Genomic DNA, 25,768 nt, shown 5'->3' with positions numbered 1-25,768 from the left:
GAGAATAAATTGATAAATGGCATCATTACCTGAATAAATGTCACTTTAAAATACTTAGCTTCTGAGACTAAAAGAAAGATATTCCAGAGAATCACTCTAGTTAAATTTTTCAAATATTTTTTAGATATTTATTTATTTATTTATTTATTTAGAGAGATAGAGAATGAGCAGGAAAGGAGCAGAGAGAGGGAGACAGAATCCTAATCAGGCTCCATGCCTTCAGTGCAGAGCCCAATGTAAGGCTCCAACTCCTGAACCATGAGATCATGACCTGAGCTGAAACCAAGAGTCAGATGCTTAACCAACTCAGCCACCCAGGCACTCCACTCTAGTTAAATTCTTACTAATAAAAAGATTCATCTGGATTGCCTCAGTCTCTCTGTCCCTCACATACACATCTACATACATTTTCCCTGATCTCCACATAACATCTAAGTTACAACATAGCTTAGAGTATGGCTCATAATATTGTTTTTGAAAGGTTAAGTGACAACTACTGACACACATGTATACTAACACTTCCCTAATTAGAATTCATCTAATTGATTTTTCTCATTGATACTCTAAAATTAAAAATAAAAAAAAGAAAAAGAAGGAATCACATAAGACGCACAATTTTAGTGAATTAAAAACAATTCTAAATTGCATACTCTACCACATATGGAAGGGTTTTTATTCCAAAGAAAAGCTGATTATAATCTAGACAGGTTATTGATGGAGGAAGGGAGAGAGGTAAATAGTAGTTTTACAAAGAATTTGTAACATTTCTCACCACCTATATAATATCTCTAATTTGCCTGCTATTTCACTGCTATATCTTCCTAATTCAGCCAAACCTCATCTCTCACTAAATCAATGATTCTTAGTCCAGCTGTCCATTAAAATCAGTTGGGGAACTTTTAAGACATTCCCATGCTTAGGCCCTATGGCCATTTAAGTCAGAAGCTCAAGAGTGGAGCTCCCAGGGTGATTCTAATTGGATCTGGAGCAGATTTTGGCAACAACGATTTGAGGATGCCATCTTTTTTCTTCTATAGACCAAAGGAGAAGGGGATGGAATTAACATATGACTCAGTAGTAGTAGTTCAATTTCAATAAAACTAAGACTGAATTTGAATTTTTCTACCCCGTCTCCTTCTTTCTTACCCTCTACATCCAACAAATTAACAAATCTTACAAAGTTTTCTTCATATCAGTTCATCAATGTATTGCTACAATAATAACAATATTATTATAGTAGCAATTACTACTCTTAACTATCATCCTCTTTTGCCTGAACCACTGAAAATTCCTAATACCTGGTCTTCCATATTGCCATTTGTATCCCTCTGATTCCTTATCCATACTATGATCAGAGTAATGTCTTTAAAATATATTCAAATATATTTATATCACCAAATTCATAAAATGCCTTCTACATTGATGTAGACCATATTCACCATCACACCCTATGATGTTCTGCATGATGTGGCCTCTAACTACTTCTCAACCCTCAACATATACAGCTCTTTTTTTTTTTTTTTTTGTTCTCACCCCAATCTAGTGCCCTAACCTTCTCTGAACACAACTGGCTTTCTTTCAAAATACTGCTTTTAGCATGCCCTGCTTAAATCTGGAATGTTCTTATTTCTTCTCATCCTTATTTTACTTGACTTATCACTACTCAGGGAAGCCATCCCAGACTACCCCACTATGGAAAGAAATCACTTTAATATATGCTCATAGAACTGTACTCTTCTGCTGCAGAGTGGTAATCCCAATCTGGTGATTTCTGGGTTGATATTCCATGTATGGAACAACTTCAATAGCAATATAAAATAATATATAATGAGTATATAAACTTAAAAATTACATAGCTTCCTCATTCTCTAAGTAAACTAATACACATATATCTGTACATGTGTAGACTACCATTTACTATGTGGTCATTTGCAGCACAAATTGTTTCCTGGCTTTAGGAAAGCATGCTTGTGATCTTTTGTTTAAATTGGTTGTCATGAGCTCAGTAAAATTCCTTTTTAAATCATATTTTGACAAATGAATCATATAAAGCTTTTTGAATGACAATTTTACTAAAATGATAGCCATTAGGTGACAATATCAATAAGCAGAGAGTTTCTCTTTATATCAATAATTGTATGTGTGGAACTAAATCAACTACTGCCAAATTAATAGAAATTACATTTAATTTGTTTTAACCCCTATATCCTATATAAAATGTTTTTAACATATTCAAAATTTATATTATTGACTATGCTACAAAGTCACTTATTGGAACAATCCATTTAATTAAGTTCAACCTAATCCTTTAGGCCAAATATGTGAGTTAGAGCAGTGTAGCAGTTAGCTTTCATTTATGTTTGCAAATTTATTTTGTTATTCGTCAAAAAAAGCAGGCATTCGATAGGTTTTAACAAAGTATTTCATTAAAGGTGGAAATTAGTAGTGATGATGAAAAGGGTGCCTTCTCAATATTCCCAGTTCTAATCTCCCCTAAATCAAACCCTAGGGAACTCTTTCAATGTGTACAAAGCCTGAAGTGCTTTCTAGATCTTCAGCTGTTCCCATTAACATCAACCCCCTGCTCTCTTTGTCTCTCTTGGGTCTTCTTAAAGCTAGTATTTTAAGGAAGCTATGGTTTCTCTACAAGGAAGGGAATGGTTAGAGTGCTGGATGGCAATGGCTGTGCATAAACCTCTGGGGCTATATGAGCATTGACTTTCAGACATTGGGTTTCCAGTGCCCTCACCAGTACCCAGGGGTATCTTTCTTTTTGTCACCCCAAAATACTGGCCTAAGTATAAGTTTATGGGTGGATGAATGGAAGAGTGCTAGCTTTTAGGCCTACAGGCACCAGCCTGCTCCTGTGGTGACCCCAGCCCTCAAACATGCACACTCACCATTCTTTGGAGCAAGGCTGGATACCAGAAAGTGGAATGTCTGCCCTCTTTTACCAGCCTTAGATCCAATGATAGAGCCAAAGAGGAAGAATTTAGGGGTTCTGAGTGGTATTGACACTGAACAACCAAAATAGTAGTGGGTAGAATTGGAGCTGGTTACCAAAGACCCAATTCTGTGTCTGGTATTGAACAGCTTATTATTACTGGTATTTAACTTAAACTGCTGCATAACAGAAGGGCAGAGAAGGAGGAGTCAATACCCCTTTGTAAGTATCAATTAGTTTAATCCTGTCAGTGTGTATCCCAGTTAAATATCAGACTTGTGTAATTATTCTTTTGATTTCAACCTCCTACCAAAGGTTCAAGGTCATGGATAGTTTGGCTCCTCTTTTCTTGCACATTGTCTAGTTTAAAGCTATATGACATAGCAGACCTTTAATAAACGTTTGTTATTATGGACTCAGTAAAGGTAAACCATAATCATTCCCATAAAATCTGAAAATCCCTTCTTGGTTTCATGCTAAAACCATTTTACCTTGTGAAATTAGATTGCAACTAACTTGCAGCTTTTCATTGCAGACTGATTTCAAAATAGTGATTAGAAATGATGAGAAATAGACCATTAGTTTTTATTTATATTCTTCTGAGGTAGGGGAGTATAACTCTTTAGGGACATGTCAAGAAGTTAGGAGACCTTGAGTTTATAAAATTTCAAGTTCTTTAGGAAAAGACAATTATACAATTATGAATACCTAATTAGGTACAGAGTAAATATATGGTCAGAGAAAAATGCCTCAACACATTGTGCATATAAAGTGATAAATAACAAGAACCCAAAATCCAGTAAAGCTTTTATTAAATGTCTCATACTTCTCTAACAATGTGTATGTGTGTGTGCGTTTGTGTGTGTGTGTGTGTGTGTGCTCTTAATCTCCTTTATCTATTTTATCCATCCCCCCACCCCCAACCTTCTCTTTGGCAACCACCAGTTAGTTCTTTGTATTTAAGTCTATTTTTTTGGTTTGTCTCTTTTTCTCTTTGTTCATTTGTTTGGTTTCTTAAATTGCACATATGAGTGAAATTATATTGCATTCATTTTCTATGACTGGCTTATTTCACTTAGCACTATACCTTCTTGGTCCATCTATGTTTTTGCAAATGGCAAGATTTAATTCTTTTTTATAGTTGGGTAATATTCCATTGCATATTTATACTACTTCTTTACCCTTTAATCTATTGATGGACACTTGGACTGCTTCCATTTCTTGGCCATTGTAAATAATGCTTCCATAAACATAGAATGCATGTATCCCTATAATTTAGTTTTTTGTATTCTTTGGGTAAATAATCAGTAGTGGAATTAATGGAAAATATGGTATTTCTGTTTTTCGGTTTTTTGAGGAACCTCCATACAGTGGTTGCACCAAATACTTACCCACCAACAGTGTGTGAGGGTTCCCACTTCTTCATGTCCTTGCCGAAAATTGTTATTTCTTGTGTTTTTGATTACGTTATTCTAATAGGTCTACAGTGATATCTCATTATGGTTTTAATTTGCATTTCCCTGGTGATTAGTGATATTGAGCATATTTTCCTGTGTTGGCTAGTTTTCTATATATTCTCTGGAAAAAAAAAATGTCTATTCAAGTCCTCTGCCCATTTTGATCAGATTATTGTTGCTGTTGTTTTTGGTGTGTGTGTGTGTGTGTGTGTGTGTGTGTGTGTGTGTGTGTGTTTTGGGTTATAGAAGTTTTTTATATATTTTGGATATTAACCCCTTATCAGATATGTCATTTGCCAATCTATTCTCCCATTCAGTAGGCTGCCTTTTTGTTTTGTTCATGGTTTCCTTCCATGTGCAGAAGGTTTAATTTGGTATAGATTCAATAGTTTAATTTTCCTTTATTTCCCTTGCCAGAAGAGACATATCTAGAGAAATATTTCTATAGCAGATGTCAAACAAATTATTGTCCATTTTTTTCTAGGAATTTTATGGTTTCAGAGCTCACATTTAGGTCTTTAATCCATTTTGGGTTTATTCCTCTAATAGTTTTTAAATATATTTAAATACTTTGGCTTCTTTACCTTTATAGGAAACTCCAATTATGTAAATGCTATGTGTTTAACATTTTCTAATCCTATTTTACTTTTTTCTTTTCATTTTTATTTTCCTTTCTATTTCTTTTTTTAAATTGTTTTCTTTTTTCTTTTTTTTTTTTTTTTTTGAAAGAAAGAGAGCATGAGCAGGGGAGAGGCAGAGGGACAGAGTGAGAATCTTAAGCAGGTTCCACACTCAGTAAACAGCCTGACCCAGGGCTTGATCTTAGGACCCTGGATTCATGACATGAGCCAAAATCAAGAGTCAGAGGCTCAAATGACTGAACCACCCAGGCACCCCTTTCCTTTCTATTTCTACACTCCGTGGTAATTGTGGTGCTTTTCATATTGTCCATTCTACTGTCCTTGTTCTTTTTCATTATTTAAAAATTTTCTCCTGTACTGAGTTCTGTAAGTTCATTTTAGTAAATTAATGTTGTCTTACCATCTTTTTCAAGTTCTGGCATTTCAAATTTGTTCGTATTTCTGCATTGAAACAATTGTTTTGTTACTTTTTCTATGTCGTGGTAAAATGTTTGGTATACCCTACAACCCAGCAATTGCACTACTAGGCATTTATCCACGGGATACAGGTGTGCTGTTTCGAAGGGACCCATGCACCTCCATGTTTATAGCAGCACTATCAATAATAGCCAAAGTATGGAAAGAGACCAAATGTCCATTGGTGGATGAATGGATAAAGAAGATGTGTATATATATATATATATATATACACACACAATGGAATATTACTTAGCAATCAAAAGGAATGAAATCTTGCCATTTGCAACTACCTGGATGGAACTGGAGAGTATTATGCTAAGTGAAATTAGTCAGAGTAAGACAAAAATCATATGACTTCACTCATATGAGACTTTAAGAGACAAAACAGATGAACATAAGGGAAGGGAAATAAAAATAATATAAAAACAGAGAGGGGGACAAAACAGAAGAGACTCATAAATATGAGGAACAAACTGAGGGTTGCTGGAGGGGTTGTGGGAGGGGGGATGGGCTAAATGTGTAAGGTGCATTAAGGAATCTACTCCTGAAATCATTGTTTCACTATATGCTAATTTGGATGTAAATTTAAAAAATTAAATTAAATTAAAAGAATGGTATAATTTCTGTTTCATGCCATCATTGTTCTGGCAAAGCTTTAATATAATATTTTTATACTGATTCTTTTTCAACTTCTTCTATATTATTCATCAGAGGATGAGTTGGGTTTGCTGGCCCAGTTATTTGTAGGAGTTTCCTCCAAGGAATATACATTATGTTGCCTTTGCTGCCATCTGCACCCAAGGCTGTTTGATCATTGTTGGTGGGTCTTTCTTCCACCTACTGTCTATGCAGCTTCTGCTTGATCTCTATCTGCTCCCTATAGATCCTGCAGATCTTATTTGGTGAAAATTATGGGATTTTTCAATTCTGGGTTTGCATTATACCAGCTTTACCTGGACAGTTGTAAGATCATTCTGTTCACCTCCCTTTCAAGGCTTCTGTTGCACCTCACTCCACATAGATAGCTTTGGTAAAGTCACACTTGCTTTTGTTAGGCCAGTCTATGAATGATATATACCTTTAAATTTCAGTGAAAATGGAAAGAATATTTTATTTGTTTGTTTGCCTATTTACTTTCTTGCTTTTGTGTGATATGTAGAAAAAAGAGAAAATTACTATGTGTCTCTGTTATATTCAGACTGGATATCTTGGGATTGTTTTCCCCTACATTATTTCATACTGTTAAATTTGTTGCAAGTGATCAAAACTTATTTTATAACTTTAAAGAAACTGTATCTTAAAGGCATAATGCCACTTATTGTCTAACAGGTCATTTATTTTAAGACAGAAGTTGCACAAAGGGATTGGAAGGATATTTAAACTAGGGACAGTATTCATATCCCTGGTGCATATACTCTGGTAATTTCTTAAAGAAAGAAAAGGTCATTTAGACGCCTCCCAGGAAATCCTAAGGGTTAGGGTTGGTTCTGCTAAATAAATGTTAGATAGATTTTAATCCTTGGGGGAAATCTCAGGGCAAAGCAGTCATAAGCTAAAGTACAATCAATAGATAAAGCAGCGAACAGAAGAGGCATTTAGCTCAAAAGCAAACAATCAGCTTTTTCAGACATGCCAGCTTTCCCAGGGGAGACAGGTGGCTTCACTCTTAGTTAAAAGGGCAATGGATCTCAGGAGGCATATGAGATGTTAACAGACTTACAATGAGCACATAGGTAATTGGGTACTTTGTGTTTTCTCTGTACATGTTTAATTACAAATGCATGGCCTGTGTGTTTAATCAGGCCCAATTGTGGAAATGGTGTAAAGGTTTCTCTCTGGGACCAAAACATCAGAGCAGAGTTTTATGATCTCAAAAATAGACATTGCAGCAGCAGTGAGTTTCTCTGTATGTTGGCTAAATTTTACACACTATATATTCATCCAGCATCAAGTTCATTTTGGAATGGGACTAATGCAACTATGATGAATATATAGGTGTCTATTGTAAAGAAATAAGAGTAAACACAGATTTACACCTTACTACATATGATGTCATGCCTTGTATGTAGTATGTGCTAAATAAATGTCCATTGATTTGTCTTAATAAAGTATCATCATACTTCAAACACCAATGATTATGAATTGGGGCAATTTGTTGAAGTTTCTCACTTGTAGATCAGCTCTAATCTAGGGAGATATACCCCCAAACTATCTATGCATCACTGTCACTGAAGCCACAAGCAATCCAGAAGCCTCTGGATTCCTTTTGAGCTATTCTTGCATAAACCATTTCATCTCTTTGTAAAGTAGTTCCGGAGCTTTCTGCTTTCAGATTTCAGTAAAAAGCATGATTTCTGAAATGAAGTCATCTAATGAATTGAATGAGGTATTTTGGGCAGTTCTAAGTATCAAAGGAGACCACACAGCACCTGGCAGGTTTGGTCCCCACAGTCTGATATACGTTAGTGGGAAGAGGTTTATTTTGAAGCATTTGAGAGGAAACCACACTATTTCTTTTCTTCTTTTACATTTCTTTCTTTCCATATACTTCTATTTTTTATTATTAAGTCAAATTATTGGCTTAGCAGAAACAGACCTCACTGAATATTAACATACCAAGAAGCTCTAATGTAGCCTTCATCATTGCTTAAAAAGAATTTCAGGTTATCATTCTTTTAATTGCAAATCTAGTAAGCTGAACTCCTTACCTCAAAGGAAAAATGCTATTTACATTTAACAACATTAAAAATAAAAGTTTAATGGGTTTTAAAGGTAGTATGGCTTTAATATAATTAAGGTAGATTTTTGTTTGTTTTTTTGTTTGTTTGTTTCATGCTAGTGTTTCTGGGCCTTTCAGAGCAATCAGATTAATAATCACCCTCTTTATAATCTAGTTAAGGATGCCTTTGGGAAAAAAAAGTACCAGGTCAGTCATTGTGTTTCTGATCAGAAATTCATATTCAAGTCTCTGTTGACTTCACTTGTCTCTTCCTGACTAAAATTACATTTTTCTTTTTGCTTTTGTAAAGTGGACCCGCTACTACTCTAGTCTAAAGGGTCTTGGCATTCCCTCAAATAGTTGTAACTTGTAGCTCTACCTTAATTCTCCTTATGCCAGTTCAAGAACACCCTCAGTTGCCTCATTTGTATCACCTCACTCAAGTCTATTTATCCTGTAAATGGTCCCATATCTTCCTAATTCAAAGTATATTCTACTTCTTCAAAATTTCTATACTACTTATCTCAGCCATATATGAGCACATCAGTTGCAGCCTTGTATTGTTATCTTTTTATATGTGCATTAAAAGCTCCTTGGGAATAGTGACTATTGTACTTCTTAGGTACCTAAAAAATATTCAAAACTTCTAAAAATATAGCAGCATTTGGAGGTCTTCCTAAACAACCTGTGGATTTTTTTAAATTACAAATTGCTCTACAAAGTCACATTTGGCTTTCACTTTTTGATGCATTAACTATTGTTTTCAATTTTGCTTTCCTCTTGCTATAACTTCTTGCTAATACACAGACAACGTCTTCCTGATGAAAAAAAAAAGTACAAACTTCCCTTATAAATTAACTTTTTGTGATAAATGAAGATAACACAGGAATAAATATTATATATACTTCATTACATATAATTTCCATGAGGACTGAGTCATATCAACTAATATCCCTTTCATGTTTGCCCTATACTCTAAATGATTCAAACAAGACTATTTCTTTGGAAAATTTTAGTTTTCTTTAAGGAGGTCTGATTAATACATTCTAAAAGCCATGTAATCATAGAATGATTAAATGACTAAAATTAGGATATGAAGATGGAAATGTTTTAGTATTTTTATAGCTTAGTATGTTTTTTTATGGGGAGTAAATAAAGGGATAAATATACCTAATTGATGGAGGCACTATCTCGTGATTTATCTGTACCAATACTGCAAAAGTTTTGATGGTCTGTTACTAATCAGTACTTTTGAGATTTAGTTTTAATTTGACAAACTTGATGAAAAATCTACACAAAATCTATCTACACTAATCTATCCTTTTTTTTTTTTTAGTATTTTTTGTAAAGTTTGTTTGTTTGTTTATTATTTACTTATTTGGAAAAAGAGACAGAGGGTGTGCTGAGCTGTCAGTATACAGCCTGACCTCAGGAACCCTGAAATCATGACCTGAGCTGAAAGGAGGAGTCAGATGCTTAACCAACTGAGTCACCCAGGTGCCCATTTCATTCTTTTTCCCTTTCTCCCTTTCTTTTTTCCTTCCTTTTCTTTCTTTCTTTCTTTCTTTCTTTCTTTCTTTCTAAATAAGAAATAGGATGCCATTACAACATTAATTTAAAATGATCATCTTATGGAAATATAAAATAAACTTGCAGAATCAGAAGATTTAATAACCTAGTCAGTGAAACTTCCCCAAAAAGCCACCTGGCAAACCAGGTTAAAGCACAGTCACAAATGATACAAACCAAAGGGTATGACTCACCATTTTCTACTTGTTGCTATAGCATGTAGGATCATAAAACATCTGTTACCAAAGAATATTTTGGACAATTATTTTTATTCAATATTTTCAGTGTTGAAATTATTGAGCAGGAACACTTGACTGCCTTATTTTCTTTATTTTTTTTTTCTGTTACTTTTTATGTCTTTAATCCTAACAAAACCAAGCCTTTATCTTTGGCTCAGTAGAGCTCTGGAGACAAGTAGTTACAACAGACCCTGGGCTATTCAGAGAATATTGGCTTTTGTAAATTAGTAATGGTCTATCCTTGTCTAACTTCCAAATAAATTCTGGAAAACAATAGCATAATTCAACAGCAACAGCATATTAACCTTTTGTTGGGTCTATCTTACTCCATATATGTTCTGCTTTTTCTTTTCTAAATTGTGCTTCCTAAATATATGCTAAGAATTGTAGTAGGCAGTACTTGGGATACAAATATAAACAACTATTCTCATTCCAAAGTTTCAGAGTGTAGACAGAAATCTACCAATATGTTTAAGTACAGTGTAATAAAAGCAATTATATGAGTAAACACAATATTCATATGTCATAATGCAAACAGGAGGAATGTCAATGTTTGAATGTTGTAGGCTTTGAAAGACAAGAAAGACTTTATGAGACCAAGGAGGGAAAGTAATCTCAGGTATTGAAAAGAGAACAAAAATATGAAAGTATAAAAGAATGTGAGCAATTGCATATGGTTTGCTCTTGATGGAACATAATGTGAATAAAGAAATAAGAAAAATTTTGATTATGACCTAGATCATAAATGCCTTAGACTTCATTAGAACTTATTGTGTAAACAGGGAGGGGTCATTAAATGGTCATTAGCAGGACTGTGACTTAAACAGATTCATGTAGAAAGGTGATTATTATAGCATATAAATGATGGAATCAATGGGGCAGAGATTACTGACAGGAGAGGAGTTAAGAAACTTTACATGAATACTCAAGTATTTTTTTTAAATATCAGCAGATAAATATGTATGTCAGTTTTTAAAATATGAGTGTCCCTGAAAAATTAGCAGCTGGAAAGTATGACCTTAAAAATCTTCTTTGCATTATTACTATATATATATATATATATATATAATTTTTTAATTTTTTTAATGTTTATTTATTTTTGAGAGAGAGACAGAGACAGACTGTGAATGGGAGAGGGGCAGAGAGAGAGGGAGTCACAGAATCCGAAGCAGGATCCAATCTCTGAGCTGCCAGCACAGACCCTGACATGGGGCTTGAACCCAGGAACAGTGACATCATAACCTGAGCGATGTCAGCCACTTGCCTGACTGAACCACTTAGGCGCCCCTGCATTATTACTATATTAATTATATGATCCTTTGAGTCTAAAAAAAGCAGAACACCCAAACAACTTGAAAAGGTCAGTGATAGCATTATAAAGTGTTAAAAATTCACTTATATTTTTCAAATAATGTAACTTTTTTAGTGAATTCCTCTAGAGAATTTCTTTCTCACAAGAAACATCTTTTTTTTTCTTTTTCAAACTCCCTTTCCATAAATGAGAGCAAAACTTTCTTAAAATATCATTACTTGACATATTTGCAAACAATATTTAACATCTTGTTCTCCAGTATTGTTATTAAATAACTACTTAGTTTCAGGTATTTCAAATCAGATTGGGTAGTCTCAATTAATGAAAATCTATCAATTTGGTAAAAATAATCCACTTTTAATATCTATAAATTTCACGATTATATCTATAATTTAGAGGAGAAGATGTTTTGATTAAAGACATGCTCTACTCAAAAAGTTCCTATTAGATTTAATTCAGGAAGTTCTTTGTATGATTAAGGAAAGCTTATACGAGTTAGGATGAGCTTCCTAACTAGTGACAAAAGTCCTATAATAATAGATTTGCGCTATTTAAAATAAGTCAATGACTACCTATATAGATGTTTTCTACACATGTCTGTCACACAGTGACATCTTGTTTGTTTATTTTGGCAGGAAAAGTTCTTTCTCTATGCTGTATTTTAACTTCTCTTTCTGTTGCCTCTAATTCATAAAACAAGAAGCAAACTTCTCCATAATATTTCAGTTTCCCCAAGATGATTTCTCATGATGTGACCTGGGTCTCAATGGCCTCATGGTTGGGAGTATCATCAAACGGTACTTTCTATTCTTTCACTTAATTACCCAAGCTCCAAATCCTCATATCCTAAATATCAGGAAGCTACTCATAGAAGGAAACTTATTACAAAGGTAAAGGGGATAGCAATTGCTTCTACATGTTGCTTATTCTTCTTCCTAGTAACAGAGAAACTCATCCCAAGCTAATTCCTAGGGAAATGTATTTGAGTGAATTTTCTAAAGCAACTGTTAGGTACTAGCCAAGGGAAGCAAAATGCAAGGAGAAAATTGGTTACTAATACTCACTGGAGTTCTTCTTGCACAAGTTAGGAAAGACTATGGCCACCCATGGCCATCTATAGCCCCCAAAGTAACAGGTATATTCTGGATTCAGTACTTAAGGAGTAAGAAGGAGGACTATGGTGATAGTAGGAAATAAATAGTAAGCTACCTTTAAGTAAACTTTATTCTTGAAAAGTGCTCTTTTTTACTAGCTTGAATATTTCTCCTCTAAAGGAAACAATGAACCACCTTTTTATTCATTATTTGGAATCTTTACATACTGAATATAATTAATATTACAATGATTTTCTTCATAAATGTTAATAAGATTAAAATAAATCCCCTGAAACATATGTAATTTTAGGGCTTACAAAGTATTTTCACATGCATTTTTTGGTATCAAGCTTAAGATGAAGATTGAGAGTTATATATGAGAAGTAATGCCTCTGTTTTTTACATGTAGAAACGTACTGTCAGAAAAGCTAAAGACACACATATAGCAAGTTAACTGGAAAGTGCAACATCAGGAAGCTGAAAGGGGCTTGAAGGAGTGATGTTGTCCACCCTCAACCAAATCTTTTCCCAAGCTCCATTCATGCTATGAATTCTAAGTATAAATGATATTGTTGTAGGGTGGAGAAAGAGGAGGAGGAAGAGAAGTAGGAGGAAAGGGTGATTGTGCATAAAGCATGTAAGATCACCTTAGCATCATTGGCAGGGGTTGGAGGGAGTGAAAAGGGAATAAAGATGAGAAATGACAGTTTACTAAAAGCAGTTATCTAGAAGAGACCCAAAACATTTAGTGTTATTAATTGCTTCTGCTGTGTTTAGATATTTTCTGAGTTACTTAAAAGCTGAAGCACTTTCACATTACATTTATGGTATTTTAATATCTTTATATAAATCCAAAGAAAAGAATCTAACATAAATGCTTTGATATTCAATTCAGCAAATACTTTTCTGGTTGTACTGAATTCTCATACGCTGTGAGAACCAGGGCAAGCATAAAATAAATGCTACTTGGAAACATTTAAATATTCTGGTTCAGTGAACTGGCACAAAAGGTTGTTGCAGAAATGACAGATAAGTAATCTAAAGCAGCTAAGGGAGCATGAATGTGGGAAGAAAAATACAGTAAATTATTTATTGACTATCTACTTAAAGTCTGGAATTCTCCAGGTTCTTCGGGGCTGGGGCGGGGGGGAGAGTACAACATATTAAATGCATGATCTCTAACAGAGAAACTTGCTGCCTAGTTAGGGTAAGAATTAGAGCATATCAACTTTATTGACAACACAGAGTACTAATTTTTCCCCCGTAAACTATAAGAGTGTGTTCCTAGACCAGTTTGAATAGCCACCAAATAAGAAATTCATATTTTTATTCACTTAAAGAAGCAGAAGTTTGTCTATTTATGAATTAAATCCAGAACTTAGCATTATCAGTCAATAACTGTTTTTAATAAATATAAAAAGTAGGTGTATTACTTTGAACATATATTACAAACAAAATTCATAGAAGGATAATGACTCATTCAAATTATCTTAAAAATAACTTTTTTCTTTGTATTTAAAAATTTATATAATAAATGGATTATTTAAAAATACATGAACCAGGGGCGCCTGGGTGGCTCAGTCGGTTGGGTGACCAACTTCGTCTCGGGTCATGATCTCTCAGTTCGGTGTTCTGGCCTGTATGGGGCTCTGTGTTGACAGCCCGGAGCCTGGAGGCTGCTTCGGATTCTGTGTCTCCCTCTCTCTCTGCCCCTCCCTCGCTCGCACTCTGTCTCTTTCTGTCTCTCTCAAAAATAAATAAACGTTAAAAAATTTTTTTAAATACATGAACCATAAAAAAGTAATATCTTACAATTCAGAAATCTCTAAAATTTCAGTGAATAGCCATTCATTTAAACATGCGTTCAACACATACTTATTATCGTCATGAATTAGATACCTTAGGAACAGAAACACACATACTCCTGCCTTCACAGACTAAAATATAGTGTAATATATAGATGGTAATCCAATAATCACATTTAAAAGAAATAAAACTGGTTCTGTGACAGATTCTTGGGAAAGCAGCATGAGCTAAAAAATAAGGGTAATGTAAGAATAATGTAAGAATAAGTATAGTATCACAATTTGACCTAGCAGGGAGATCAAGAAAATCTTCTATTAGGAAGTTAGCTTAGGAGCGCCTGGGTGGCTCAGTTGGTTAAGCGTCTAACTTTGGCTCAGGTCATGATCTCATGGTTCATGGGTTTGAGCTCTATATAGGACTCTGCGCTGACAGCTTGGAGCCTGGAGCCTGCTTCCGATTCTGTGTCTCCCTCCCTCTCTCTGCCCCTCCCCAACTTGAGCTTTGTCTATCTCTTTCTCAAAAATTAACATTAAGAAATTTTTCAAAAAGGAAGTTAGTTTGAACTGAGAAGATAAGGATGAATAGAAATTAATGAATTGAAACAGTAATTAAAGAGAATCTCAGATGCAGAGAACACCTGAAATAATGAGAGGTACGTTATTTAAACCATTATTAAATTATTATTAAATTATTTATTAAAATTATTGTTAAAATTATTAAAATAATGAGTACACAGGGCAAGCAACAAGACTAGTTTGATTGGGCAGAGTCAGGTGTTAGATAATGTGGGAGTGCTGGTGAACCAAGTTATATGGAATTCTGTTTCTATTCTAGGAGCTATGGAACCCCTCTGAAATATTTCAGATGGGATAATAATATGTTAAATTTGTGTTTTCAAAACTTTACTCTAGATGAAATATGAAAAAAAAATTGAAAAGATTCAGATTGGCAGAGTAGATACATTTAAACGAGTTAATTATAAGTTAGGAGGCTAGTTCGCTAGTGCAGATGAAAGGTAATGGCAATTTGAAGTACAGTGGAAGTGGACAAAGTAGAAATATTTAGAGCTATTATACAGGCTTGATTATTAAAATTGGTGAAGAATTAAATATGTGGTGGAGGCAATGGAATACTACGTGGCAATGAGAAAGAATGAAATATGGCCTTTTGTAGCAACGTGGATGGAACTGGAGAGTGTGATGCTAAGTGAAATAAGTCATACAGAGAAAGACAGATACCACATGTTTTCACTCCTGTGTGGATCCTGAGAAACTTAACAGAAGACCATGGGGAGAGGAAGGAAAAAAAAAAAGAGATTAGAGAGGGAGGGAGCCAAAACATAGGAGATTCTTAAAAACTGAGAACAAACTGAGGGTTGATGGGGGTAGGAGGGAGGGGAGGGAGGGGAGGGTGGGTGATGGGTATTGAGGAGGGCACCTGTCGGGATGAGCACTGGGTGTTGTATGGAAACCAACTGGACAATAAATTTCATATTAAAAAAAAATATGTGGTGGAGGGAGAAAGAAGATACCAAGTTTGACTTCAAATTTTTCGAATTGTAAACAAAATGGAAAACAATGTCATTCACTACAATTAAAAAAACTAAGAAGAAACGATAGCGGGGGGGGGGGGAATGGTGAAGTAGGTGATGGGGATGAAGGAGGGGACTTGTGAAGAGCACTGGCTGTTGTATGGAAGTGCTGAATCACTATATTATACACCTGAATCTAATATTCCACTGTATGCTAACTAGAACTTAAATAAAAACTTTTAAAAAACAAAATAAGACAAGAGAAAAAGACCAGATGTCTATATTACATTTGAACAAGTACTTAATATATCCATTGTTGCCATCTTGCCCTTGAGAAAGATTATTTTTGCTATAAAAATATGAACCTTGTTGTTGCTATTTTCCTTTGGAAGTAAACATTTTTCCATAATTGTTTTATGCATAATTTAGGATCAAGGAGTCTTGAAAAATTTTGAAGAGCTAGTCGATGGTTTGTCTCTAGTGGTTTTGGCTCTTAAAGTCGCAGAAGTTTCAGTGATTTTATACTTCTGGATACACAGGTTTTCAGCTGATAAACATTTTATATATGTGCCTGCTCTTTTTTCCTGTTAACCACTACCTAGTCAGCTAAATCCACTGAATGCTTTAGTGGACACTTCATAAGGTGGTGGCCTTTCTCTCAACTATCCTCTTTTCCTGTGAATGGCACATATCGACCATAGTTAACTAGAATAACCTAAATTATCGTTATTATTTCAGTTGTACATGCCTGACTGATTTAGTTCCCTGAAAATTTGGAATGTGTAATACACACATGCGCACACACACACACACACACACCACAGAAACACATGTAGATATTGAACAATTAAGGTTAAGTCACATTAATTACAAAACTCTGAAAGAAAGTCCATAATTGATTCCTGTTGGGGTAGCCTGAAATGACTCCTAATTCATTTCCTTCTGTGTTAGTGACTATCAGCCCTTCCCTTGATCTAAAATACTATTCTCCATATCCTCCAACAATATTCTTTTACAGGCAAAACAATAGTGTCTGCTATGTCACAAGAACTCTGCTGGTTATCACAGTTGACTACAAAATATAACATGGTTCTGCCCTCAGGTAATCACAGTTTAATAATCAGGGAAAATCATGTAAGTTAATACTTATACAAAAGTTAGGTGGCCTCAATAGAATTATGTGTGTGGTAGGAGTTGTCAATTTACTTGTAAGATAGGTCAGAGACTTGGGATATCAGATGAGAGTATGCTTCATGTAGGAGGTAACATTATCATTAAACTTACAGAATTTATTAGGTATAAATTAGGATGGCGGGGGCGGAGAGCTCACATCAGACAGAGACAGGTGAGAAAATACTCAGATGTAAAGCAGGAGAAAGTAGATTTAGAAATGCAATTACCTTGGGATGGCTGAGAAGTCTAGGAGAAAAATCAAAGCACAGTCTGTGAAAATAAACCTTGAGTGATGAGCAGGGACCAGAATGTAGAGAATCTCGTAGAGCTTGGCAAGAGCTTCAAAATACATCTATGAAAAATGGAGACACACTGAAGGACATTAAGCAAAGGATTCATGTGATTAGTTTTACACTGCAGGAATAGAGAGGCAGTGGTGGAAAATCGCCTGCATTTCCTGGGGACTGTTGCAGGAATGAAGGCAAGAGGTGATGAAGGTCAAAGGCAATAATAGAGGAAATATAGAAAAAGGGGTTTGATAAAAATGATGCTAAGAAGGAAAATTTAATAGAGCTTGGTGACTAATTGCATTTGTGGGTAAAGAAAGAGATAAATGTGGGATACCTCTCATATTTCTGACTTGGTACTTAACCTCCTTGCTTTTAAATACTTTATCTGTAAAATAGAGATTGAAAAATGTTCTAAGGTGTTAAAAGGAATAAATTTAGATAGCGTTTACAGAGATTCCATCATTGTTTAGGCTAGTAGGAGAAATTCAGATTTAGCTTCCTTCACCCTTTTCTTCTAATTATCAGATAATTTAAAAGAATCAGAGAAACTCTTAATGTCAATTACAATTAGTGACAATTCATATTTCATTGTATAAACTGCTAATCATATTGCTTGTTTGATTAAACCAAATCCCTTACAAAATGCCATCTAACACAAATAACTCACAGTGTAATTTTTATGTGCATTCCAAATGAAATGGGAAAAATGCAGGTTCTTACATCTTTTAATATCAAAAATTTTTCATGTGAGATTAAATTTTGTTAAAAAGTAAAATAAATTGCCAAATTTTTTTTCAAATCCAGGATTGAGTTAAAAGTGGAATTTTTACATTATTCTAAAAGCACATGTCTTTAAAATTCTATCAACAGCAAAGAAAAATTATCATTAAAATTTTTTTTTGATGTGTATTTACTTTTGAGAGAGAGACAGAGTACAAGGAGGGGAAGGGCGCAGAGAGAGGGAGACAGAATCTGAAGCAGGATCCAGGCTACAGCACAAGGCCCAACGCAGGGCTTGAACTCACAGAGTGTGAGATCATGACGTAAGCCAAAGTTGGACACTTAACTAGCTGAGCCATCCAGGTGCCCCAAGAAATTCTCATTTTTGAGTCACTATTTCATTGGTGTCATTGGCTTCATGTTAACAGTTTGGATGACAGGGGCATGTGTGGGTGTGTATGTGTGTATGTTTGTGTATAGGTGTATGTGATTTTTATTATTTATTTTGTTCACCATTCAACTTTTCAAAAGGAGACAAAACTGAAAGAATATGTTTATCTCAGAGATTAGAGTATCTGTATGAAATTGACCTTTTCTTGGCAAACAATTTGAGTCTAATAGGGGCATCTGGGTGTCTCAGTAGGTTAAGCATCAGACTCCTGATTTCAACTCAGGTCATGATCTCAGGGTTTGTTATCTCACATTTTGGGTTTGAGCCCCGCATCCGGCTCCATGCTGAGTGTGGAGCTCGCTTGGGATTCTCTCTCTCCCTTGCTTTTTTTCCCCTCCCCTGCTTGCACTCTGGCTTTCTCAAAATAAATAATAAATATTTTTAAAAATTGAGACAAATATTAATTTTATTGCCCAAGGTTATAAAGGGAAATTTTCACAAATATAACATATTGTTTAATATCTATTAATTTGAGAAAATTCTATAGTTTAGAACAGTGATATAAGAAAGACCATGAGAATGATAAAAATAATTTTTCATTGTTATGTCTTGCTGTTTACAGCTTTACTTTTAACTTATGAATAAAAGACAAATAGGAGTTATGACTTGTACATTGCTAAATTAAACATTTTCTCATCAGTTAGTGTTTTTTATTTTTATTCTGTTACTTATGATATCTCAAATTGTGTACTAACTGCTCTGTGCATACCACAATCCATTATATGTGAATCACTTTCTTTTATAGGGAAATTGCCAGAAAAACCTAGCTGACCAGAAAACATTCAATTTAGCACAATATATTGATATAATTTTGTTCTATTGTCTTTAAAAAAATTACAAACCTACACATTTGTGTTGACTTAAGTACATGACTTTCTACAATGTAGTTAAAAATAAATATCTTCTAAAGCATAGTTGCTCAGGTTCCGGAAGATGGCGGCGTAGGAGGACGCGGGGCTCACAGCGCGTCCTGCCGATCACTTAGATTCCACCTACACCTGCCTAAAGAACCCAGAAAACCGCCAGAGGATTAGCAGAAGGGAGTCTCCGGAGTCAAGCGCAGACTAGAGGCCCACGGAAGAGGGTAGGAAGGGCGGCGAGGCGGTGCGCGCTCCACGGACTGGCGGGAGGGAGCCAGGGCGGAGGGGCGGCTCACCCGCCAAGCAGAGCCCCCGAGTCTGGCTGGCAAAAGCGGAGGGGCCGGACAGACTGTGTTCCGACAGCAAGCGCGACTTAGCGTCTGGGAGGTCATAAGTTAACAGCTCTGCTCGGAAAGCGGGAAGGCTGGAGGACAAAGGGAGGGAGAGCTGCTGAGCCCCAGTACAACAGAGCTCAGCTTGGCGGGGAACAAAGGCGCCAGCGCCATCTCCCCCGCCCATCCCCCAGCCAAAATCCCAAAGGGAACCAGTTCCTGCCAGGGAACTTGCTCGCTCCGCTCAAACACCCAACTCTGTGCTTCTGCGGAGCCAAACCTCCGGCAGCGGATCTGACTCCCTCCCGCTGCCACAGGGCTCCTCCTGGAGTGGATCACCTAAGGAGAAGCGAGCTAAGCCTGCCCCTCCACCCCCCGTGCACCTTGCCTACCCACCCCAGCTAATACGCCAGATCCCCAGCAACACAAGCCTGGCAGTGTGCAAGTAGCCCAGACGGGACACGCCACCCCACAGTGAATCCCGCCCCTAGGAGAGGGGAAGAGAAGGCACACACCAGTCTGACTGTGGCCCCAGCAGTGGGCTGGGGGCAGACATCGGGTCGGACTGCGGCCCCGCCCACTAACTCCAGTTATACACCACAGCACAGGGGAAGTGCACTGCAGGTCCTCACCACGCAAGGGACTCTCCAAAATGACCAAACGGAAGAATTCCCCTCAGAAGAATCTCCAGGAAATAACAACAGCTAATGAACTGATCAAAAAGGATTTAAATAATATAACAGAAAGTGAATTTAGAATAATAGTCATAAAATTAATAGCTGGCTTGAAAACAGTATACAGGACAGCAGAGAATCTCTTGCCACAAAGATCGAGGGACTAAGGAACAGTCACGAGGAGTTGAAAAACGCTTTAAACGAAATGCAAAACAAAATGGAAACCACGATGGCTCGGCTTGAAGAGGCAGAGGAGAGAATAGGTGAACTAGAAGATAAAGTTATGGAGAAAGAGGAAGCTGAAAGAAAGAGAGATAAAAAAATCCAGGAGTATGAGGGGAAAATTAGAGAACTAAGTGATACACTAAAAAGAAATAATATATGCATAATTGGTATCCCAGAGGAGGAAGAGAGAGGGAAAGGTGCTGAAGGGGTACTTGAACAAATTATAGCTGAGAACTTCCCTGAACTGGGGAAGGAAAAAGGCATTGAAATCCAAGAGGCACAGAGAACTCCCTTCAGACGTAACTTGAATCGATCTTCTGCACGACATATCATAGTGAAACTGGCAAAATACAAGGATAAAGAGAAAATTCTGAAAGCAGCAAGGGATAAACGTGCCCTCACATATAAAGGGAGACCTATAAGACTCGGGTCTGATCTCTCCTTTGAAACTTGGCAGGCCAGAAAGGCTTGGCACAATATCTACAGTGTGCTAAACAGAAAAAATATGCAGCCGAGAATCCTTTATCCAGCAAGTCTGTCATTTAGAACAGAAGGAGAGATAAAGGTCTTCCCAAACAAACAAAAACTGAAGGAATTTGTCACCATGAAACCAACCCTACAAGAGATCCGAAGGGGGATCCTGTGAGACAAAGTACCAGAGACATCACTACAAGCATAAAACATACAGACATCACAATGACTCTAAACCCATATCTTTCTATAATAACACTGAATGTAAATGGATTAAATGCGCCAACTAAAAGACATAGGGTATCAGAATGGATAAAAAAACAAGACCCATCTATTTGCTGTCTACAAGAGACGCATTTTAGATCTGAGGACACCTTTAGATTGAGAGTGAGGGGATGGAGAACTATTTATCATGCTCCTGGAAGCCAAAAGAAAGCTGGAGTAGCCATACTTATATCAGACAAACTAGACTTTAAATTAAAGGCTGTAACAAGAGATGAAGAAGGGCATTATATAATAATCACAGGGTCTATCCACCAGGAAGAGCTAACTATTATAAATGTCTATGCGCCAAATACCCGAGCCCCCAGATATATAAAACAATTACTCATAAACATAAGCAACCTTATTGATAAGAATGTGGTCATTGCAGGGGACTTTAACACCCCACTTACAGAAATGGATAGATCATCTAGACACACAGTCAATAAAGAAACAAGGGCCCTGAATGATACATTGGATCAGATGGACTTGACAGATATATTTAGAACTCTGCATCCCAAAGCAACAGAATATACTTTCTTCTCGAGTGCACATGGAACATTCTCCAAGATAGATCATATACTGGGTCACAAAACAGCCCTTCATAAGTTTACAAGAATTGAAATTATACCATGCATACTTTCAGACCACAATGCTATGAAGCTTGAAATCAACCACAGGGAAAAGTCTGGAAAACCTCCAAAAGCATGGAGGTTAAAGAACACCCTACTAACGAATGAGTGGGTCAACCAGGCAATTAGAGAAGAAATTAAAATATATATGGAAACAAACGAAAATGAAAATACAACAATCCAAACGCTTTGGGATGCAGCGAAGGCAGTCCTGAGAGGAAAATATATTGCAATCCAGGCCTATCTCAAGAAACAAGAAAAATCCCAACTACAAAATCTAACAGCACACCTAAAGGAAATAGAAGCAGAACAGCAAAGGCAGCCTAAACCCAGCAGAAGAAGAGAAATAATAAAGATCAGAGCAGAAATAAACAATATAGAATCTAAAAAAACTGTAGAGCAGATCAACGAAACCAAGAGTTGGTTTTTTGAAAAAATAAACAAAATTGACAAACTCTAGCCAGGCTTCTCAAAAAGAAAAGGGAGATGACCCAAATAGATAAAATCATGAATGAAAATGGAATGATTACAACCAATCCCTCAGAGATACAAACAATTATCAGGGAATACTATGAAAAATTATATGCCAGCAAATTGGACAACCTGGAAGAAATGGACAAATTTCTAAACACCCACACTCTTCCAAAACTCAATCAGGAGGAAATAGAAAGCTTGAACAGACCCATAACCAGCGAAGAAATTGAATCGGTTATCAAAAATCTCCCAACAAATAAGAGTCCAGGACCAGATGGCTTCCCAGGGGAGTTCTACCAGACATTTAAAGCAGAGATAATACCTATCCTTCTCAAGCTATTCCAAGAAATAGAAAGGGAAGGAAAACTTCCAGACTCATTCTATGAAGCCAGTATTACTTTGATTCCTAAACCAGACAGAGACCCAGTAAAAAAAGAGAACTACAGGCCAATATCCCTGATGAATATGGATGCAAAAATTCTTAATAAGATACTAGCAAATCGAATTCAACAGCATATAAAAAGAATTATTCACCATGATCAAGTGGGATTCATTCCTGGGATGCAGGGCTGGTTCAACATTCGCAAATCGATCAACGTGATACATCACATTAACAAAAAAAAAGAGAAGAACCATATGATCCTGTCAATCGATGCAGAAAAGGCCTTTGACAAAATCCAGCACCCTTTCTTAATAAAAACCCTTGAGAAAGTCGGGATAGAAGGAACATACTTAAAGATCATAAAGGCCATGTATGAAAAGCCCACAGCTAACATCATCCTCAAAGGGGAAAAACTGAGAGCTTTTTCCCTGAGATCAGGAACACGACAGGGATGCCCACTGTCACCGCTGTTGTTTAATATAGTGCTGGAAGTTCTAGCATCAGCAATCAGACAACAAAAGGAAATCAAAGGCATCAAAATTGGCAAAGATGAAGTCAAGCTTTCGCTTTTTGCAGATGACATGATATTATACATGGAAAATCCGATAGACTCCACCAAAAGTCTGCTAGAACTGATACATGAATTCAGCAAAGTTGCAGGATACAAAATCAATGTGCAGAAATCAGTTGCATTCTTATACACTAACAATGAAGCAACAGAAAGACAAATGAAGAAACTGATCCCATTCACAATTGCACCAAGAAGCATAAAATACCTAGGAATAAATCTAACCAAAGATGTAAAAGATCTGTATGCTGAAAACTATAGAAAGCTTATGCAGGTAATTGAAGAAGATATAAAGAAATGGAAAGACATTCCCTGCTCATGGATTGGAAGAATAAATATTGTCAAAATGTCAATACTACCCAAAGCTATCTACACATTCAATGCAATCCCAATCAAAATTGCACCAGCATTCTTCTCGAAACTAGAACAAGCAATCCTAAAATTCATATGGAACCACAAAAGGCCCCGAATAGCCAAAGTAATTTTGAAGAAGAAGACCAAAGCAGGAGGCATCACAATCCCAGACTTTAGCCTCTACTACAAAGCTGTCATCATCAAGACAGCATGGTATTGGCATAAAAACAGACACATAGACCAATGGAATAGAATAGAAACCCCAGAACTAGACCCACAAACGTATGGCCAACTCATCTTTGACAAAGCAGGAAAGAACATCCAATGGAAAAAAGACAGTCTCTTTAACAAATGGTGCTGGGAGAACTGGACAGCAACATGCAGAAGGTTGAAACTAGACCACTTTCTCACACCATTCACAAAAATACACTCAAAATGGATAAAGGACCTGAATGTGAGACAGGAAACCATCAAAACCTTAGAGGAGAAAGCAGGAAGAGACCTCTCTGACCTCAGCCGTAGCAATCTCTTACTCGGCACATCCCCAAAGGCAAGGGAATTAAAAGCAAAAGTGAATTACTGGGACCTTATGAAGATAAAAAGCTTCTGCACAGCAAAGGAAACAACCAACAAAACTAAAAGGCAACCAACGGAATGGGAAAAGATATTTGCAAATGACACATCGGACAAAGGGCTAGTATCCAAAATCTATAAAGAGCTCATCAAACTCCACACCCGAAAAACAAATAACCCAGTGAAGAAATGGGCAGAAAACATGAATAGACACTTCTCTAAAGAAGACATCCGGATGGCCAACAGGCACATGAAAAGATGTTCAACGTCGCTCCTTATCAGGGAAATACAAATCAAAACCACACTCAGATACCACCTCACGCCAGTCAGAGTGGCCAAAATGAAGAAATCAGGAGACTATAGATGCTGGAGAGGATGTGGAGAAACAGGAACCCTCTTGCACTGTTGGTGGGAATGCAAATTGGTGCAGCCGCTCTGGAAAGCAGTGTGGAGGTTCCTCAGAAAATTAAAAATAGACCTACCGTATGACCCAGCAATAGCACTGCTAGGAATTTATCCAAGGGATACAGGAGTATTGATGCATAGGGGCACCTGTACCCCAATGTTTATAGCGGCACTCTCAACAATAGCCAAATTATGGAAAGAGCCTAAATGTCCATCAACTGATGAATGGATAAAGAAATTGTGGTTTATATACACAATGGAATACTACGTGGCAATGAGAAAAAATGAAATATGGCCTTTTGTAGCAACATGGATGGAACTGGAGAGTGTGATGCTAAGTGAAATAAGCCATACAGAGAAAGACAGATACCATATGGTTTCACTCTTATGTGGATCCTGAGAAACATAACAGAAACCCATGGGGGAGGGGAAGGAAAAAAAAAAAAAAGAGGTTAGAGTGGGAGAGAGCCAAAGCATAAGAGACTGTTAAAAACTGAGAACAAACTGAGGGTTGATGGGGGGGTGGGAGGGAGGGCAGGGTGGGTGATGGGTATTGAGGAGGGCACCTTTTGGGATGAGCACTGGGTGTTGTATGGAAACCAATTTGACAGTAAATTTCATATATTAAAAAATAAAAAAAAAATGAAATAAAAAAAATAAAGACACTAGAACAGAAAAAAAAAAAAGCATAGTTAATTATCCAGTTTGTATAAGGATAATAGTAATTAATATAAAATATTCACCACATGATGAGCTAATTTTAAGGTTCCATATTATGTTTAAAGATATTTTTAATACAACATCATTACATATAGGAGATGCATGCCATTTATGGCTTACTGCTGATCCCTAATATGCAAATCAGAATTTGAACAGACTGATTACTGAAGGAGTAGATTAAATTTAAGCTTTCATATTTTTAAGATATTCCTTCCCACTTTGAACCTTACAAACTGCATCCATTTTCTCTAAGTGAATTTTATGTTTTATTAATTATATACTATCATAAATAAAATACTAATGTCAATATAGACAAGAAATGTAATGATGAAAAACACAGACAATATCCTGGTCACTTGATCAAGTGTTTACATAACACTACAAAAATACATTATTCCTCTGATCCTAGAGCTCCTGTGTAGAGCTATAGAG

This window comes from Panthera uncia, chromosome D1, assembly GCF_023721935.1.
Source record: "Panthera uncia isolate 11264 chromosome D1, Puncia_PCG_1.0, whole genome shotgun sequence".
Lineage (NCBI taxonomy): Eukaryota > Metazoa > Chordata > Mammalia > Carnivora > Felidae > Panthera > Panthera uncia.
Note: the sequence above shows the minus strand (reverse complement) of the source record.